The following is an 11,580-nucleotide window of genomic DNA, read 5'->3' on the forward strand; positions in this document are numbered from 1 at the left end:
TCTATACTGTGCTTTTTGACGCTGTTGGCATTGAAACAATTATACAACTTCAGAAATAAGGTTCATCGAATGTTTATTGTGTATTTGCTAAATTGTGGTCAATAGTTTCCAGGATTCTGGTTGCCAGAGATTGTTGCAGAAGCCTGCATGCTTTATTGGGATGGCATGTGGTTCAAGATTGGTGCCTTGTAAGTCTTAGCATTTCCACCTTTTTCTCCACATGGCCATTAGACAGCCTGTGATGCATTAGTGAGGAGTATTGCTTTTTTAGCCAACCAGAATCATTGAAACTAATGACCGCAATTTAGCAGCACACAGTAGTAGAGTGAAACCAATTTCTGACATTATATAATCATCCCAATGTGAGCAGCCTGAAGAAAGCTACGTTAGCTGTGTTTGCAAGCAGACATAATTTAATTTTACATGTTACCTGCAATGGATACATGATGAATGTGCATAATGTCATGTATGTGCAGTGCTATTGTGCTTTTGTGCAATAAATAAAATATTCATATGGTGCATATTGCATTGCATTCCCTTTAAGGAACACATCGTATAAGTATCATAATATAGCTACAGGAATACAAATGTGCCTGTGTGAATGCATACTCACACATAGGTTTGGCTAGCTGCAAGAACAGAATTTACCGATAGCAGCCAATGATATTACTCACGCACAGAACTTTCAATTACACGTGGTTGACACATACAGCAAACAGGGGGCATCTTTTCCTAAGAGCTGTAACGTTGCGTTAGTATGTGAGCAAGCTAAAATGGTAAGGTTAGATCCTCGACATCAGAGGCATAAAAAGTTCTTCCACAACACGCATTTTATTGCATTTATTTCGGAGCATTCCTTTTATGTATATCTAACTGAGTGGAGTCAGGTGCCACTGAATATGGTGGCCGTGCACTGCATCTATACCCACACAGAACTAAGAACACAATTCTAGCATGATCGGAGCATACTGTACGTTAAGCTCTTGTGAAACATTTCGTGACTACTCCTTCTGTATTTTAGGCTTCAGGGTACGAATGTACTGTAGAGAAAGCACACCCTAGCGCACCCTGCATTATGCAGGAGCAATATTCAAGCATATTTTTTACACATCTGCGATGTGGAAATTCCATATACTTTCATAAGGTTGCGACTGTGTTCACCAAGAATGCATCAAACACGTTTTTCTTGTAACTTCTCTAGTTTCTGTACGTCCTGCTTGTTTTAAACTTGTCTCAAACAATGTTCCAGATCAATTAAAAAAGAACGTGTGAGGAATTCAGCTTTGCTAACAGACACTAGTGTCACTAAATTGTTATTTTGTTGTTTCCATTGCAGCCTATACGTGCTCCTTGTACAAAGTGAGTGTGAAAAAAATCCGGACAAGCCTGTCATCAATGGTGGCTCATGGACAAGTTCGTTGCTGATGTACAGCAGCTGCGCATGGCTTCTGTTTCCTGTACAAGGGGAACTGCACTGAGAACAGTGGAGTGGCCACTTCAACCACCCGTTTGCTGTATTCAAGTAGCTCACATGTAGAGGGTGTTCAAAATTAAGCTTTTTGTTTTTCTTATAAAAAAGTCCGCACTGTAAGTCACGTCAAAGCCACCTTTGCAGATAAGTTATTATCCAGGGGGACACAAAGTGGGACAATAATTATCGCTGTCAGCCGTGCAATTAACTGAGATTTAATAATGAACTTTTTTAGTGACTGCAGCAAGCGGGCATGTATGTATTAAGAAGTTTGAGCCAGCTGCATTTCTACGCGATTCCACTTCAAAGAATTCTTCTAGCATGTCTGGGCTCAGATATCCTGCTGCAAAGTTTAATTCCGGCTTGCACCATTACACATGCAGGACCTTGAGCACTGGCACAAAGCTCCTCCCTGATGTGCCAGGTTTAATGTTACAGCGGGTAGAAGGCATAGGCAAACATGATAACGGTTACCCTTTTCCTGCGGGCTGGTGATAGCAAGCAGTGACTGCTCGTCACACCAGGGAGTAATATTTTGCTGATCCTCACCGCCTTGTATCATGCAAACCACAATTAAACTTTGCAGCGGGATATCTCGCAGCACAGACATGCTAGAAGAATTCTTCCAAGTGGAATTGTGTAGAAACACGACTGCCTCCAACTTTTCAATACAAAGATGCCCGCTTGCTGTAGTCACTAAAAATTTCATGATTTAATCTTAGTTAATTGGGCGGCTGACAGCGGTAATGTCTTACTTTGTGTCCCCATGGACACATAACTTACCAGCAAAGTTGGTTTTCATGTTTTTCCCAGGGCTGAATTTTAATGCAACCATAAAGCACAATCCTGAATGTGTCAATGCTGCTTCCTTAGCTTTGTATTTTGTCTTTTCAAAATCTATTGAGTGAGCGGCTTTCTCGACTCGTGTGTCATGTTTTAATTCATATCTTATGTGCAGTTATCATTTTTGAAATTGAACTTTCAATTTTATGATAAGGCAGTAGTGCATCAATTCACTATTTTATTTTCACCTTAATATTCACCGTACATTTTGTAATATTTTTTTTTTCATCAGAGTCAATTTTTTATTTTATTTGTACAAGTACCTGCAGCGCCACGAGGGCATTATTGCAGGGGGAACTGCACTAATGCTTTTCTAATCATACATATTCCATTGTCTTCCGGAAATTCATTTTCTAAGTGCAATCATGTGATGTCCTGCTATGATGCCTAATCATATTTAACTTTGTTAATGATAACTTACAGAAGGCATTCTGAAATATTGAAATGTAAGTCTCGGCATTGGGAGGTGAATGGTGGCGACATTTTTTAAACTACACTATTTTGTCTGCTTGCTTTAGTTGTTTGAAGTATAGTAATAATAAGTGTTTGGATTTAACCACAATATGATTATGAGGGATGTCGTAGTGGAGGGCTCCTGAAATTTCGACCACCTGGGTTCTATAAGGTGCACCTAAATCTAAGTAGACGGGCCTCAAACATTTCTTCCTCGATCGAAAATGTGGCCACCACGGCCGGGATTTGATCGCGTGACCTTCGGTTCAGCAGTCAAGGGTGACTTGCAGTGTACTACTTTTGTGTGGGCTATAGTTTGCTTTAAATTATGCATGCTAAGTATGGCATTTTGGTGCCAACCACGCATCTCTGGTAGTGCACTGATGTTGTGTTTGCCACATTCCTAATTTATTGCAGTATTTAATTTTAGCATGCATTTATTGTGAGCAGCTCTGGGTAGCGCACTGACGTTTGTCACATTCCTCATTTATTGCAGTATTTTTTATTTGTGTATTCTGAGTTTGTTGTGAAGTTATGATTGTTCCACTTCTTCCACTCTAGAAGGTTGCATACATTTGTAATTAACCCATGAAGCCCAACAAGTCACTCTGATACACTTAGGCGTGCAAAGCTTATCTAAGAAGCCCATAGTGTTTATAATGCCTTGGGAAGTGCCTCTTGGTCATAAATTGCTGTCATGACGAGTTTCTTAAAACATTTGTTTTTGCGTTTTTCAGAAATGAATGTACTCTTCATTACCAAAAAAGATGCAGAACAAGTTAAACCTTTTAAAATGTTAATCATGTGTTGAGGCGTTATGGGGTTAAGGCTGATCTGTTAATCTTATTTTTCTTCAACCGCCGACATATGTACGTTGCCAGTTTGAATATTGTCTATGAAGTGCTCTAATCTGTACAGTGTAAATGATAATAAATGAGTAATATTGCAAAGTTTTGTATGCGTGTACATCCAAATTATAGCAGCCGTAATATGCTGCATCATACAGGCAATGCAATGGCCTAATTTCTGGTCTGCGTAAAAGGTGGCTACTTATAGGACACATACAGGATGGACACTTTGAGGAGACAGAAAGTCAGCGGCCAAATCGCGACATCTGGGAGACATAAAGGACGGTTACATATCGGATACATACAGGACGGTCACAGATGGGACACATACAGGACGGACACTTGGAGGACACAGAAAGTAAGCGGCCAAATCGCGACATCTGGGAGACATACAGGTTGTGTCCTCATGCTGCCTCGGGGAACCATACAGTACACTTCCAGGACATCACCATTTTCATAAGGGGAACCCTCCACTACGGCGTCTCTCATAATCATATCGTGGTTTTGATAATGTTATTAAACTTTTCCCGGAAAGTTTGCGTGACCGTGAGAACGACCAGGGTAATATGCACTGGTCCGCAATTGTATTCCATATTTGCATTGCCAAATAATGAATCAATGTTTTTACAACAGTGGAAACACGCGTGTTTTTCCCTCAAACGCATGCATAATCTATTTGCGGAAATAAAAATACTGTATCAAGCGAGAAATACAAAAAGTATTTGCTGCTGCGATGCCAGGCACGTCTGCCCGTGCGCAGAACGCCTCTGTCGCACCGTTGTCAGGCCGATTGAGCTCGTCGTTGTATCCGTCGCTGGGGGCGGAGCGCCCACTTCGCTTCGCCCTAGTTTTGCAGCGAAGTTGACTGCGCGACGCGATTTATATATGTATATAAAAGTGAACTCTGTGCAGCTACATCAGTGCGGAGCGGTGAGTGAAGGACGCCTTGCTAAAACTGTCAAACGCAAGCTGTAAAGTCACAATGTCGCCGCAAACGAGCACGCTCCAGCCACTTTCAACAACAGTGCTTTGCGCCGCACCGCAACACGCACCCACGCCAGAGAACATCGCAGGTATTGCGGCAGGACACAGCGGCTTCGCGCGGAACGAAACTGAAACTGTAGAAGACTTGTAGACATTTCACTAGCTAACGCAATCCAATCTGAAGCCAGTACTTCCAATCATTCTCCTTGGCGTTTGAACGATCGCAGCGCCAGATTCCCCTGTAGGTAATAGTATGAAACTCTATGGCTGTTGATTATGTATATATGGTTCGACGCGTCCCGTGCCCATTCACGAGAAGCTTCGCGAAAATGACTGCATTTGCGAAAATGACCACTGCAAAAAAAAAAAAACGTTTTGGTGAGCGTATTGAATGTCAGACAAACTGAAAGCATTTCAAATAACAAACAACTTTATTGAGCGGCTCATGGCAATTCGAACATCGCGCTCACTCGTAAATTAAACTAGTTAGTTTGTTAAATACTGCTGATCACGACGAGTAGAATTCACAGAAGGTAGGATGGCTTCTGTGTATTCTTGGGGAGGCATGCAAGACCGCAATATTAATGCGATAGCGTTAAAGAGCTCGTTTGGCAGTAATGCCGGCGTTATTGGTTGCGAGAGAAAAGTCTGCGCTGTCCGTGAGAATTGGAGGTTGTCGCTAATAAATAAACGATCGAAGCCTTCGGTTCGAGTGGGCGACGATGCTAGGACGTGACGAACAGGTGTTCTGCCAGGCCCTTGCTCCAAAATTGTTTCGGAAGAAAACACTTTGTTACGCAGTGCGAGGAGTGTCCATGTGGTAAGCGTGGAATCGCACCAATACGTTAATTGCACAATTCGTTGAAGGCCCACCAATTACAATGCGCACAGGAATTAATAATCATCATTATTACCAACAGCAGCTGAGCATGTAGCCTTACGGACGATTAGTGGGCCCACTCGCAAAAGGAAGAATTATGGCGTAGTGGGCACTTGGCAACTGCACTTGCAGTACGCATTCTAGGACAGTTTGAAAACTCCAAATGTTACGATTCCCTTCCGTGCGGCACGGTGTGCACCGAGAAGCGAAGCGATTGAGAAGAGCGGGGCCTGATCGCGTTCTGCTCTTGAAGGCCTCGAAGTTTTTTGTATCCGAGCGGATGCTGTGCAGCGGACTTGAGGAACCCCTGACAGCTGCTTGGGATGGCTGCGAGATGTTGATTTCCTTAACAAAGGGATTCGTTATTTCCAGCATAATTATTCGCACACTTGTAGTTACGTTACAGAGCATATGTTAAAGATGCCGCATGCTTAAAACTTAGACAAAAAAGGCACTTTCAATGAACATGTCTTAATGTAATCGCTTAGGATGTGTTATGAAATTGAAGAATTTAGCTCTCGAGCTTAACGTTTCAAACGTTGACAACAACATGCTTCCGGGTCCACTTATTTATGAATAAAGCCCGCGCATCATTTGAGAAAAAAAAACGATTCCGAGCATGAATCGCCCTAGCGAACTCGCCATTGCGGTCCCTGACTGCCCGTGATAAACTGGTAGCTGGACAGGCATCAAATATTCCCAAATTTTAGAAGACATTGTGCGGATAATAATAATTCTTGCGGTTTAACGTCCCAAAACCACGGTATGATTATGAGAGACGCCGTAGTGGAGGGCTCCGGAAATTTAGACCATGAGGGGCTCTTTGACGTACACCTAAATCTCAAGCCTCAAGCATTTTCGCCTCCGCTGAAAATGCGACCGCCGCAGTCGGGATTCGATTCCGCGACCATGGGGTCAGCAGTAGAGCACTCTAACGACTAGCCCACCGTGGCTGGTCACGTTGTGCGGAGTTCACGTGTCTTTTCGTTGAGGAAGCCGCGAAAATTTCTTATAAACAACGCCTTTGTGTGTAGCACTGAAAACAAGACAAAGTTTGCACAGCTGCAAGCGTCAGCTAATGCTGCGCCCCCACCGAGGTTACCAGATTGTGATGGCCCAGCTGTCATGCTACCAAATAAACTACACCATCTCCCTCGGTTCTTTCAGAAGCCACGGATGTGGCTATTTCGCGCAATGAAATCACAAAAGAACGGTTGAGGTTAACCCTTCCCTTGTGATTTCTTTGCGCGAAATAGCCACATCCGTGGCTTCTGAAAGAACATGAACCGACTAGCCCAATAACATGTGCTTCCCTCGGATCTACCGAAATGACCCGAATGCGGAGCTCCCAAATTAATATTTCTAAAAAATTGCCGAAACGTTTTCTCTGGATGTACACAAACGACTAAAACGTTACTAAGCACCAAAACGAGCCCCAGAACGTCATTGCGGGACCAACAATTTTCATAAAAACACCATTACAACAAAGCCGCGCACACCGATCCCCAGAATGCCCCTTTGGGAGCAAAATACTTGCGTAAATAAAGCGACGCATGCGCACGACTCTCGGTCTCTTCTTTTCTTTGCCAGTGTTGCCACCTTGTTGCACGTCTTTAAATAATAATCAGTCTGAATGATTTATATGAGCGCAAGTGCCTTTTCAAATTTACGTAATTTGTAGCGTAACAATGGATTTTTTTGTAAAAAAGTATTTTTTCGCGAATGTTCAACGGATGGATTTTGTTCCACGTTTACTTGCAAAAACGCTCGATTTGAAAAATTTGTAAGAAACCACTCCGCTGTGCAGCCGTGGTTTTTTGTTCGGTTTCTGGGCTAAATTATGTGCCCTGTGAATTCGTGCGGCAGAGCCGATGTCCTGTTAATAAGGAAACGTTTGACGTATTGGAATATTTGCTCTTCACACTATTGCTTCGTGACTGAAGTATTGCTTTGTGACTGATGTTATCGAAGGCTCCCTTTATGTCAACGGCCTTAATGATGTGTTTCCCAACCTTAGGGATGTCCATGAGTACTTGTTTTTTTAACAGTAGTAGGATTTCTTGCGTTGAAAGGTGTGGACGAAAGCCAAACATGGTTTTGGGCTTTAGTTGGTTGTTCTCGAGATGACTTGGGAGCACGGTGTTGACCAGTTTTTTAAGATTTTTTCTAAGCAGGACGTGAACGAGATGGGTCTCATGTTCTCGATGCAAGTTTTTCCCTGGTTTAGGCACCATGGCCAAAATAGCATGTTTCCATTGTCGTGGAACAGTTCCTGCAAGCCAATGTTTGTTTATGTATTTTGTGAGAGCTTCATTGGCTTCGTCCTTTAGGTTTCTGATCATGTCATTGGTGATTTTGTCTGTACCCGCCGCCAACGCGGCTTAGGCTTTACAAATCGCTAAGGCACCCCAGACTCTGAAATACAGGACCCTACCCCCCTAGACCCTTGGTACGCAACGATTTTTAGATACTATAGGGAAAATAGACAGATCTATCCACCCCCGCATGGCAAACCCAGTGCTGTGGAGGCGACCGTGCTACGAAGACTACAGACGAACACTTCAGGGGCGTAGCCAGAAATTTTTTTCGGGGGAGAGGCTGTTCAACCATACTTCGTGCGTGTGTTTCTGTGTGTGCGTGTATATATGCGCAAGCAAAATTGGAAATTGGGGGGGGGGGTGTATGCACCCCCCCCCGTTGTCTACGCCCCTGGAACGCTTGCATAAATCTGCACAGTCTCCATACCCCACGGACTATATAGAGACATATGTCCGTGCTGTGGAGCAACACCTTTACACATCACGTGGGAGTGTGCGGAGCACAGAGAAGAGCACGGCACAAATGTCACATGGGAAGAGTGGGAGGTGCTGCTGTCTAGCCCGGCCCTGAAAGATCAGCTACGACTGATCCCAAGAGCTGACTCGTGCCCTTGGTATAGGGGCACCATCTTGCCGGACAGACTACGCTTTTCACCCCCACATTTCCTGCGGGGTTCTCGCCAGTCTGGTTCCTGTATAAAATAAAGTTTTTCTACTACAACTGCTACTAGCGGAGATGGCATCGTCAATCTTGTAGAATTCTTGTGGGTTTTCATCACTACAAAAGGTATGTAGTACGTCCATCTCGATGCGACCAAGTTGCGAACGGATATTCGTGTTGTGCGCGGAATTTCAATAGTGCGTGCTGGCGCGAAGTACTGAGTTCACTGCTGCTGGCTTTGTTTCTGTATCAGATCGATTGCACACGTGCGTCAGTGTCTCAGCAGCCAGTGTCGTTTATTATCAGTAGCATGCTTTTGTACAGTTGTGCCATGTACAGCTTGCCAGCTTGCTACTCGTTACACGCTTTTTAGCAAAGGAAAAACATTATTTACAACTTAAAGAGCAACTTAACAGGTCAATTGGTTCGACAAAATTGTTCATCGTAGTTCAGACGACAAGGTTGTCTCTCCCTTGCCGACCTGCGGACCATGAGGCTGGTAGAAGTGGCACGAAGAGGCTGCTCGTCCGAAGACTGTGGCTAGGCCCGTAGAACTGCTGGCGTCACTTCCTCCCTTCTGCACGATGTGCCGTTGGATACAGGAGGCGGACCTCCAGAAGTTTCCCTTCTTTACGCTGGCGCGCGCACGGATGTCTCACTGCTTTCCGGTGGCATGCACACAGAGGTTTCACTGCTTCCCGATGGCGATCCCACTAAGGTTGCACTGCTCTCAGACGATGAGCACCCAGTCGTCGCACTTCTTTCCGATGACAAATGCACCAGGCACGTCTTCTGCTCGTTGAAAGGTTCCGCTATTTGCCTGAGCTCTCGACGGTTTCATCGCATCAGTCTTCCCTCTTCTGTGAGAACCAAGTACGAACGCGGGCACACAGCTTAAGCACCTTCGCTTTCAAACGCCAAGAGCCATAACTCTAACAGTATTACCTTCTTGAAGTAGCGGTAACCGCGTGCCCTTTTGGACGTTCTGTCTATGCTTGACGGGCTGCGACTCCAGAGAATGTTGAAATTCAGGCAGTGGTGTACGAAGGACTCTGTGCATCAGCAGCTCTGCTGTCGACCTGCCGTCTTCGACTCGCAGTGTACTGTAGTTTAATGGCACCAGGCAGAAGGCGCTTGCTGCTCCTGCTTTCTTCAGCAATCTGCCTACAAATATCTGGGAAAAATCTTTCAACGCTTTTGCGGTGAAATGCGGCCCTCCGTTTCTACAAAGATGCCTGAGTATCTTGTATCGAGCAAAAATGCATACGGTTTGAACTACTGCTCTTGCAGTAATTTTCTGAAGCTCCTGAAAGTGTGGAAAATTTGAGTACGAGTCATACACAACGATATAATGTTTTCCGGCATATCCAATCAAGTCTGCTGCTACACGCTCCCATCGATAATCCCGTAAAAAACAACGGTTCGCCGGCTTGTCTGTACGCATGCAATTGACAGGAAGGGCACCGCTCAATCATAGCAGTTATGTTGGCATTGACTCAACGCCAGTACATGAGCTGCCGCGCTCGGGCTTTGCACTTTCCAATGCCCAGGTGGCCGCTGTCTAGGCGCTCCAACATTTTTTGCGAACTGAAGTGGGAATGACAACTTTTCTTCCCTTAAGCAGTGTGCCCCTGACAACGGCTAGCTCATTTGGGCATCGTTGCAGCTCACCTTCGATGGACTGCGACGCTTCCCGTCGTTTTATCACCATCTGCAGTTCAGGGTCCGTGGTGATAGGCTCACCTAGTTCTGCCATTGTTTCTGGACTTGCCCGATCAGACAAGGTGCTTATAGCATGAACTTCAGCATCCTCTGAAGAATCTTCTGGTAATTCTTGCCTCTGAATGCGAGAAACCATGTCTCCTATTATCACCTTCTTCCCATGAACGTGCTGTAACTGTAGTGATATTTTAACATGCGCAAGAAACGTATCTGCAGTCTTGGCGGTATATCACTGAGCCCCTTAGAAATGGCTGTCAAAGGACTGTGATCAGTTTCTATGACTATCCGCCTGCTCACGACAAACTCGCTGAACTTTTCGTACCCAAACACAATGCTCAGTGCCTCCTTGTCTATCTGCACGTACCTGCACTCCATGTCTGTGTACATTTTGGAAGCATAGCGTCAGACACCGCCGACAAGCCTGCTGGTCTTGTCGGCGGTGTCTTGCGTCGCTGACAGTCTCGGCACGTCATTACGTAGCGAGCGACGTCGGCGGAAAGGCGTGGCCAATAGTATGTTTCCTGTATCCTTGCGAGCGTGCGGGAAACACCGAGGGGTCCAGAAGTCGGATCGTCGTGTAGGGTCTGGAGGACTTCTGGTCGTAATGCTGAGGGCACCACGAGAAGGTAGTTAGCTCGAAGTGGCGAGACGTTCTTCTTCAGGAGAACGCCATTTCGCAACAAAAACGACACCAGTCCTCGCTTGAATACCTTCGGAACAACGGCGGTCCTGCCCTCTATGTATTCCACAAGGCCCCTGAGTTCTGGGCCCGCTTGCTGTCGTTCGGCGAAGTCGTCGGCGCTTATGGTTCCCAAGAAACAGTCATCCTCCTGGTCGTCCTGCGGCGGTGAGGCGACGGGGGCGCGAGACAGGCAGTCAGCGTCGGAGTGCTTTCTTCCGGACTTGTAAACGACGGTTATGTCGAATTCTTGAAGTCTTAGGCTCCATCGTGCGAGACGGCCGTCACACAGCTCGGCTATTCCTCTTGCGACGCAAATTTGACGGTTCAGGAGTAGGTGCTGATCGCCGTCGATGACGCCTTCAAGGTTCGCAGGTTTTTCGCTGCCGACGGAAATAATGACGCTGGAGCGCGGCGAAACAGTCACCTGCTCTTCTATCACATTCAATGCATGGTTCCCTGACGTCGCGTGGGGCGGGAGTGCTTTGTCTGAGGTTCGTGTTATCGACTCAGGCCTCAGGTCGATGACGGCGCCGTGGTCACTTAGGAAGTCCATTCCAAGTATATCACCCCTGGAGCAGTTTTGTAGGATTATGAAGCTCGTAGGATAAGTCCGGTTATTGATGGTGACTCTCGCCGTGCAGACACCAATCGGCGTGATCAGGTGGCCTCCAGCTGTCCGGATTTTTGGTCCACTCTAAGCGGTCTTTACTATCTTCAG

At 45.6% G+C, this 11,580-nt stretch overlaps 1 long non-coding RNA gene across 1 annotated transcript in view; it reads left to right on the forward strand.

The window, feature by feature from the left end:
* The window catches only part of LOC125756926 (uncharacterized), a 5,296-nt gene extending 1,579 nt beyond the window's left edge, over positions 1 to 3,717 (forward strand). Inside the window, exon 2 of the long non-coding RNA XR_007414882.1 lies at positions 1,337 to 3,717. This is a non-coding gene — a long non-coding RNA (uncharacterized LOC125756926). The remainder of the gene's footprint in view (positions 1 to 1,336) is intronic.
* The last annotated feature ends 7,863 nt before the right edge of the window (positions 3,718 to 11,580 follow it).

Source organism: Rhipicephalus sanguineus, chromosome 1 (genome assembly GCF_013339695.2).
Source record: "Rhipicephalus sanguineus isolate Rsan-2018 chromosome 1, BIME_Rsan_1.4, whole genome shotgun sequence".
In the NCBI taxonomy this organism is placed as follows: Eukaryota; Metazoa; Arthropoda; class Arachnida; order Ixodida; family Ixodidae; genus Rhipicephalus; species Rhipicephalus sanguineus.